Source organism: Balaenoptera borealis, assembly GCF_965194805.1.
Source record: "Balaenoptera borealis genome assembly, chromosome: 1".
In the NCBI taxonomy this organism is placed as follows: domain Eukaryota; kingdom Metazoa; phylum Chordata; class Mammalia; order Artiodactyla; family Balaenopteridae; genus Balaenoptera; species Balaenoptera borealis.
Window position 1 is genome coordinate 49,844,906 of NC_138860.1, and position 9,645 is coordinate 49,854,550.

Here is a 9,645-nt window from a genome sequence, read left to right on the forward strand (position 1 = left end):
TGTTGTCTCTGATTGCTATGCTGTGCATTAGGTCTCCAGGACTTATTTACCTACTGGGTGCAAGTTTGTACCCTTAAATAACATCTCCCCAAACAGATATACTATATTTTGTCCAAAATGACTAGGATAAATTCCTAGAAGTAGAATGCTGGTCAACAGATATGTGCCTTTGTTACTTTTTGCCCTCCAGAGAGGCTGTACAGATTCAGTGCTCCATTGGCAATATGTAAGAGTTTCTGTTCTCCATAGTTTACCAACAGTTTGTAAACACATTTTTTATCTTTGTCAATTTGGTAAGTGAAAAATGGTAAATGCTATCTCTCTGTAGTTTTATTCTACAATTTCTCTTATTATGAGCAATGTGAAGCATCTTCGTATGTTTATAAATCATTTGTGTTTCCTGTTTTGTGAACTCGCCGTTCATATCTTTTGCCAATTTTATCATAGTCATTTTTCTTGTTGATCCATAAAAGGTCTCTATGTGTTGTTAGGAATATTACCATATTTTTCCTGGTTTGATGGTACTCTAGAATTTCCTTTTACTAGTTTTGCCATACATAATTTTTTTTAAAATATTTATTTGGCTGCGCCAGGTCTTAGTTGCAGCATGTGGGATCTTCATTGCGGCATGCGGGATCTACTGACCAGGGATCGAACCCAGGCCCCCTGCATTGGGAGCATGGAGTCTTAACTGCTGGACCACCAGGGAAGTCCCATTGCCATACATAGTTTTAATGCAATAGAAGTTATTTTTTTCTTCATGGTGTCTGTATTTTGTGTCATCTTTGAAAGTTCTTCCCCTTAAAAAATAGTCATTAGATTAGTTTTTAATCTCCCATAGTTTCTTCTAGCATTTTTAAAATTTTAAATCACTTATTTCTCCTGGTATGTATCTGATATAAAAAAATGAGGTATGGATCCAACTTAATTTTTTTCCAGATAGCTACCCAGTTGTCTCAACACCATTTATTGAATAGTTCATCTTTTTTCCCAGTGATTTGCAATGCCATCATTATCATAAGCTAAATTCCCAATAAATTTTGGTCTATTTCCGGACTTCCTATTTTATTCCAGCTACAAGATGTCCTACACTATTTTAATTATTCAAGTTTTATAATATGCATTACATCTTATAGGGCTAGTTACTATTCATTTTTCAGCTTCTTTTTCCATATGAGCTGTTAGTTTTATTGGGATTTCTTTTAGAAGTTAACTAAGGCAAGCTGACATTGAATATGATGTTGGGTGAGTTTTTGGTGAACTATATTTTCCCAGAGAAGTATCCAATATATTAGGTTTTGCAAAGTTAGGGGGTTCCCAAGACCACCCTCAGGTTCAAAAATTTGCTAGAAGGACTCACAGAACTCACCAGAAGCTGTTGTATTTGTGGTTACAGTTTATTACAGGGAAAGGACATGGATTGGCACCAGCCAAGGAAAGAGGTGCAGAGGGCAGAGTCCAGGGAGCGTCCAAGCACAGAGTTTCACTTGTCCTCTCCCAGTGGAGCCGTAGACAGTGCTCCTATCCCCCACAGCAATATGCAGTGGTACGCACAGAGTATTGCCAACCAGGGAAGCTCACCTGAGCTTCAGTGTCCAGAGTTTCTATGGGGGTTCAATCACATAGACATCACTGACTGCCCACATGGCTGACTTTTAGTCTCCAGGTGCCCCAGAGATAGAGCAAATACTGTATGGCCCAAAGATCCCATCAGAAACCATATTGTTAGACTGTGGGGTGTTGCCCAAGGTAAACAAAGACACTCCTACCAGGCAGGAAAATCCAAGGGCCTAGAAGTTACCTGCCAGGAGCCAAAGACCAAGGCCAGCTCTCTCTTGGGGTAAGGTTAATTATTTTACTACCTAAGTTTTTAAATTTATTTGCGTGGAGTTGACCAAATTGTCTCTAAGGATTCTCTTAATTCCCTCCATCTGTGGTTATTTTCCCCTTGGCATTTCTTATTTGTGCCTCCTGCTTCTTTTCTCTTGACAAGGTTAGTTGACAATTTATTAATCTTATTCTGTTTTCAAAGAATTAGATTTACTATTTACTTGTAATTTATTAATTATAAAACTTTTTGTTTTACAAGTCATCCACCTTTGCTTTAACATTTATTAATTCCTTCCTCCTGCTTTTCTTATGTTTATTACCTTTTTTCTAACTACTTTAGTTGGATGCTTAGCTCATCTGTCATTCCTGTTTAATGTTTTATTAGTTCATTATAAGACTATCTATATTAGTCAGGGTTCTCCAGAGAAGCAGAATCAATAGGATATAAAAAGAAATTTATTATAAGGAAATGGCACACATGATTATGGATGCTGAGAGGCCCCAAGATCTGCAGACAGCAGGCTGGAGACCCAGGAGAGTCAATGGTGTAAGTTCTAGTCTGAGTCCAAGTCCAAAGGCAGAAGAAGACCAATGTCCCAGCTCAAAGACAGAGAGAAAGAATTCTTTCCTACGCAGATTTTGTCCTAGTCAGGCCTTCAACAGGTTGGATGAGGCCCACCCACACTGGGAGGGCAATCTGCTTTACCCAGTCTGCCAATCCAAATGTTAATTCCGTCCAGAAACACCTTCACAGACACACCCAGAATAATGTTTGACCAAGCATCTGGGCACCCTGTGGCCCAGTCCAATTGACACATAAAATCTCACTATACTGTTTTCTCTGGGCACTGCTTTAAGCGTACCTCTTAAGTTTTGATAAGAAATGTTTTGTTACTTTAGAGGTAATCATTCCGTCTAGAAAGTGCCTTGTGGCTTACAGAAGGAATGTTTTACTACTAAATTTTGACCAGGCAATAAGTACAACCAGTTGCCTTTTCACATAATGTTGATCTGATTCTCTTGAGGCCAACGCGAAGGTGAACCAGGACCTTCTCAGGGCCCAGAAGTTGCTTTGAAAGGATTCTCTCAGAACCTCGCATTTAAATACCAATGGAACATGCACCTACTTCCCTAGACGAACTTCTTAACAACCAACGTCAAGAGTTCCCCTGTTAAATCTCAAATCCAAGAGGGAAAAAAGAAGCTACCATCCCTCTCCCATCCAAATGATCATAAATAATAATATTACTAACGAAAATTATAATAGCTACCATAATATGTTTTCAGTGCTTTACATATTTCATCTTTTGTAATTTTTGCGTGAGTTCTGAGATATCATTCTTTACATCTTAAAGATGAGAAAACTAAGTCTCATAGGGGTTACATAACTTGCTAAGATCACACCTCTTTTTAAGTGGAGGAGCTAGGACTTCACAGTGGCTCTGCCTGATTTAAGCCTTTGCATGTTTTCAGGATGCCTCTCTTGTCTCTCCTCTGCCCTAACTTGCAACAATAAGGTGGGTCTGCCTCCCTTGGCAAAACTTATTTTCCAGGCAGAGAGAATACATCTGCTACAGTCCACTGTCGATTAAGGAGGAGTCCAGCCCAGAATTCTGGAACTGAGACATAGCAGGCCACCAGCCAGGGAAGGCCTTTGCCTGCTGAAGCCATATGGATGAAGACTGAGCCAAGCGCTAAGAAAGAGAAAGGGGAGGGAAGTCGGGGTGGGGGCAGAGAGAGCGGGGGGCAGGCAGCGCTGCTTCAGGAGGGGAACACGGACCGCGGCGCCTGCACATGCCACACACAGCCATCAACCGTGCCAGGTCCATCAGGTTTGCCTCAGCTGTCTGGCAACTGCCCTCTAATGAAATGAGCAAACGATTTCCTATAGGGAAGGTTTCAGTGTCATTGGCCAGGTCTCAGTGGGAACAAGAGAAGACGACCCCAAGGGGGCTGGAGGCCCTGGTAGCAACAGCCAGAGCCCGCTGGCACATGTCCGAGCGCCTGCCAACTGGGCACATTATCAGAACCCTGCTGCAAAGAGATAAGGAACGGCCTGATCCGACTCCTAGAAGGGCAGGGCTTTATATAGCAGCCTGAGTAGGCTGCAAGGGAATGTCCTGGCTGAAGGCCCTTCTCTAGCCCAGGCAGAGAGGGGAGTGGCTTCTCTAGCCCAGGCAGAGAGGGGAGTGGCTGGGTGGGAATGAGGGAGCTTATAAATAACCCCATGTTTACTGATCTGCTCAGCAGCCTTGTCTTAGCAAGGCCTGGGATCTCAGGAGGAGGGTCATTTATAGACAATTTTAATTTTTTTATACTTCTATTTTCCAAGTTTTCTACAGTGAACTTGAACTCCTTTTATAGTCAGTAAATATGAATACAATTTTAAAGAAAGTAAAACAGAGAGGCACGGAAGGAAATCCTTCAGTTGGGGATCTTTCCCCTGCTCATGGGTCCCCCAATCATGGACCAGTCCCCTCCCCTCTTCTCTGGTCTCTCTTGGAGGAGCCCTCCTCTGTGCTTGCATTTGCCTACGGTGCACGAAAGGACCAGTTTTCCCAGCTCCTGCGTTCCTCATACTCTCCCCACCCCCATCAATTCAAGTGTCACAGTTCTTGGGTTTGATGTCTTTAGATAAAGCATCCAGGCCCCTCATCTCTGCTGGGGTGCAGAAGGGTCACTTTGGTACGTCTGTCCTGTGCACTTCCCAGCCCCTAACGGTAGCTTAGTAATGGAAGAAGGAGCAAGGGAGCCCCTTATAGAGAGTGTGTTTTGCACTCTTTGGGCCTCAGGCTCCTTGTCTGTAAAATGGGGATAATAATAGCACCTGCCTCATAGAGATGATATTAAGATGAAAATAGAACAGTGAATATAAAGTGCCTGATACACTGGAAATGCCCAGTTAAATATTTACTGATTATCATGCCTCCTGCTCCACACCCACCTGCCCTTGAATGACCACACCTACCAAATTTGGCCAAAATGACTTTCACTGTGTCCAAAAACAACTCTTCCCAGGTGTGAGGATTCACCACCCAACTCAAAGCAGGAATTCCACAAATGCTTTGAGAGGTGATAGGCTCCTTGGAATCCTTCAGAGAGCCCCCTTATAAGGCACTGTCCTCATTTGGATGTGTGTCAATGTAGGGCAGCTGGATAAATAGATAAATGAATAAACATATTTCTTTGTAGTAATGACCTTACGTAGGCTGAGTTCAGCTTATGACTCTGGAGCAATTTTTAGGAGACGAAAGTAGGTAAAATATCAGCTGATCTCTATTTTTTGAGCAAGTACTAGGTGCAAAAAGGCACTATGCTAAGATTCCAAAATGGAACATTAAAAAAGATGAAAGCCTCTGCTCTGAAAGAGATTACAGTCTAGTTGAGGAAGTAAACTGCAGTTACAGAAATAGAAAGCTCACTCAGCAAAGCAGGATATGGCCCATGCAGGTGATAGGGTAGAGAGTTTGGAAGAGAGTTTCCTCTGGGTTCTGGAGGTCAGAGCAGGCCTCGTGGAGGAAATAAATATAATTGGTAAGCGGGCACCAGTCCTGGTAGTATCCAGTGCAACCAGGATAGTCTGAGAAAGGGTCTCAGGTGTTATGTCAACAAGGCAATGTGTGGGCTCGTACAGGTGGAAGAACACCATCTTCTTTGATCCTGACCACAGCATTGTGTGGTGTTATCATTCCTGTTTTACAGATAAGAAAACAGTGGCTCAGAGAAGCTCAGAGAGGTTAAGGTATATGCCTAAAGTCACACAGCAGAGGCAGAATTCAAACCAAGTTCTACCTGCTCCAGAGTCCACGTTCTTGCTTCTATCACCTGGCACTGCTAAGATCTCCCTTATATCTGGCTCCCAGAACAGACCTAGGCTGTCTGTAACTAGTAACGGGGCTCTCATTCCATGGCTGTGGCCCTCCAGTAGAGAGGGTGCTGCCCAGAGTGGCTGGCAAATTCTTTGGAGATATATAGACCTTATATTGCCTGCCAGTACCATGGGATAAGGTGCGATGAATTCTAAAGCCTAGATCAAAGTAAAAATTTCGACAACATCTTGTAGTTTTAAATATTTAAGCCCCTCCTTCTACTCTGTAGTATTTTCCCCAGTTCAGCAATGTGTGCTGGCATATGGCAGGCCTAAACCAGCTATTTGTCCAGGCCAGACACCTGCCCATCATCCTTTACTCCAGCCCATCCCTCAACCCCCTTATCCAGTCAACCACCAAGTCCTGACCTTCTACCCTGAATGCATCTAAAACCCCTCTACTTCTTTCCATTCCCTCTGCCATTTCCATGTTCTCTTCTTGGATTTCTGCAGCACCGATCAAATTGGTTTTCCTGCTTCCAGACTTACTCTCATTCAGTGTAATTGCTATACCACAGTGCATAGTAAGAAATTTGGCCTCACGTAGGGCGAGATCTAGCCTTTGTGTGGGCCCCTGGGGTAACCTCTAAACTCTTACAATTTCTGCACTGAGAGGAGTACCTTTGTTATTCAAGGTGGGCCCTTCACTTATGCTAATGAGATGATTCAGGCTGGGGGCTGCCATGCCAAAAGACCAACACGACACATATGACTGGGGTTGGGGCTTTGGGCCACATGATATCAGCCTGACCACCAGGGAGGGGAGGGGGCCTGGAGATGAATTCAAACATGTGGGCAGTTATTCAATCAGTTGTGCCTGGGTAAGGAAACCTCAGTAAAAACTCTGGACACTGAAGTTTGGATGAACTTCCCTGGTTGCAAGACTCATGTGTATTGTCACATAGAGATGCTGGGGAGGAAATGCATCCTAGGGATACAGAAGCTTCCTGTTAGGAACCTTCTCAGGTTCCACCCTACTGATCTTTGACTGATTCTAGTTTATACCGTCTATATATTTTTATTATAATAAAACTCTACGCCTAAGTGTAACACTTTCCTGAATTCCATGGGTTGTTCTGGCAAATTATCAAGTCTGAGGGTAGTCATGGGAACCCCTGAATTTATAGCCAGCTGCTCTGAAGAGAGGGTGATTCTGGGGACCCCCAAACTTGGGGCTGGTGTCTGAAGTGAGGGCAGGCTTATGGATACTGTGCCCTTAACCTCAACTTTGGCTAACTCACTATACACAGCAAGAGGGGTTTTCTAAAATGGGACTGTGGTCACATCACACATCTGCCTAAAACACTCTCCCTAGGATGAAGTCCAAATGACTAAATATGGCATCCAAGACCTGTGATGATCCAGGCCTGCATAGGCCTCCAGTCTCATATCCTCCCAGGCCCCTTCCGATGTGCCATTCCAGCCACACCGAGCCGCTTGCCACTCCCTGAGTGCTCCAGGCTCTCTCATTTTTCCAGACCTTGGGACACGTGGCCACTCATCCTATAGTATTCTCTCCTCTCTACCTTTCTCCCATGCCTCTTCTCTTGGCTAACTCCCACTAGCCCTTGAGGCCTCAGCTTAGATGTCACCTCTTCTGGGAATCCTTTCCATGCACACTACATCAGGTCAGGGCCGGGCACTCGCTCCACTCGAAGGCACTTAGCATGTGTATTGAAACGGCCTGGTCACCGGTCCGTCCCTCCAACCAGACTACGAACTTTCTGAATATGAGGACGGTGTTTTCTCCCCCATTATATCCCTCCAGTGCTTAGAAGACTAACACATAATTTCAAAGAGAGAAATGATAACTTTGCTGGGGAAAAACCTGGCAGGCACCAACATGACTAGGGTTGAATGAATGAATGACTGTATAGATAGGCTTTGGAAGGCTCGCCAGTCGCCTTGATGGAAATCTGGAAAGCACCCTGGTTGTATCCGGTAGCCAATTACAAGTCATCTTTCAAGATGGTTCCACCCACAAATGGTTAATCTCATTCATTTGAGGCTGATTTTGTTGGCTTCAACTTCAAAGGATGAATTTTTTGTAACTTTGCAAAGTTCTGAGACGTGTCCCTATTGTGAGGCATGTATCAACTGTGAATTGTCCTTTGGACATTTCTTTGACCCTATCACTGCTATTTTACATTTCCCACCTTACCCCTTATGGCATTTGCGAAGAGAGGGACATCAACAATGCATTATATTTTAAACATAAATAACTGGATAATTTATTAAAACAATATTAATTACCAATTCATACCTGCGTGTGCATATATCTATACTTTCTTATTAATCAATACTTGATATAGCACTTACTGGTTAGGTGAAATGGCATCTCCTTTTCCTTCCTTTTAGCTTTTAATTAAAACAATCTGCACAGCCTTCTTCTTTCTTCTTTTCCTCTTCCCTTTCTTTCTTCTTTCTTTCCCTTTCCTTCCCGGCATGGAAGAGTGGGCATCAGGTGCTCATGGGGTACTGACAGGGAGAGAGGGCTGCCATGTGGAGGTGCTTTGATGGTGCACCTGCTGGCGTCCAGGTACACAGGGCGCCGGAGGGTGGGGACAGGGAGTGGAGGTAAAAAGCACAGCTGGGGTGATTGGGAGAGTGGAATTGGTTACATTAAACAAATAAGTAAACTTATTGAGCAAATTGGTACATATATTGAGGATAATGAGAGTCAGGTTGGAGAAGGGAGTTACATATATGGAGAGGAAGAGAGCTATAATGGGCCTTGAAGGAGGATTGGGATTGGAGCTATAGGTACCAATTTATGTGTTTTTTAAATATATAAACACAAGTAGATATAGAAATAGTTATAGATTTAAGTGTGTGTATATGCAGGGGTGTGTGTATATATATGTATTTCCTAAATCTCTCCAATGAAAGGGCCTAGAACTCCAGCAACAATAAACACACTAAGTGCCCAGATCTTGGTCTCCAAATACCATCCCCCACTGAAAAAATAGCAGGGCTCCTTGGAGAAAGGGCTAATTCCAAGCTGGGGCAGAAAAAGTACAAGGTGAAGCTGGGACAAATTGTTGTGCCAGAAAGTAAGAAAGGGTCGAGAATGAAGGGGACATGTCAGAAGGATGCAGGGACTACCCTGAAGGAACCACCTAAATATATAAACAAACACAGAAAATGGGAAAGCTCTTTATTTCAGTAGCCTGCCAACTAATAAAAGAAGGCATGATGAAAACAGAAAACAATCATTTGGCAACTGTCAGAGCGGTGGTTGTTTCCAGCGGGAGACTTCAGTGGAGACTAAGATTGATGGGTGGAAGGTTGATAAAGAACAGGAATATCTCCCCTCAAATGCCAATCAGTATAAAAGGGGGAAATGGTAACTTTATATGGGAGAAACCTGACAGACACCAACATGACTAGGAATCAAGATAAATATCACCAAATGGGTGAAGGTGGTCAAAAGGTACCAAAAAAAAAAAAAAAGATAAATATCACCAGTTGTAGGATAGGCTGACATCATACGTTTCCCCCAGCCCACCCCCATATAATCCACTGAGAAAACACAATTCTGTGGTATTCTTATCAAGAAAGCATGACCCAAGTCTGGTCATGAGAAGACACCAGACAGACCCAGGAACATCCTACAGAATGAAGGGTCTGTACTCTTTAATTAAAAAGAACCGAGAACACGAAAGACAAGGAAAGACTAAGGAACTCTTCCAGGTTGAAGAAGACTAAAGAAGCATGAGAACAATGCAACACGTATTCCTGGATATAATCTTGGACCAGAAAGGAAAAAGAGACATTGTTGGGATGTCTTGAAAATGTTGAAGCGGGGTGGAGGGTCTGTGAACTGGGCAGTAATGATGTGTCAAAGTTCATTCCCTAATTTGGAGGGTTGTATGGCGGGTACATAAACCCTTGTTTGGTGGAAACATACACTGGAGTATGTAGAAATGGTAGGGGATCGTATCAAC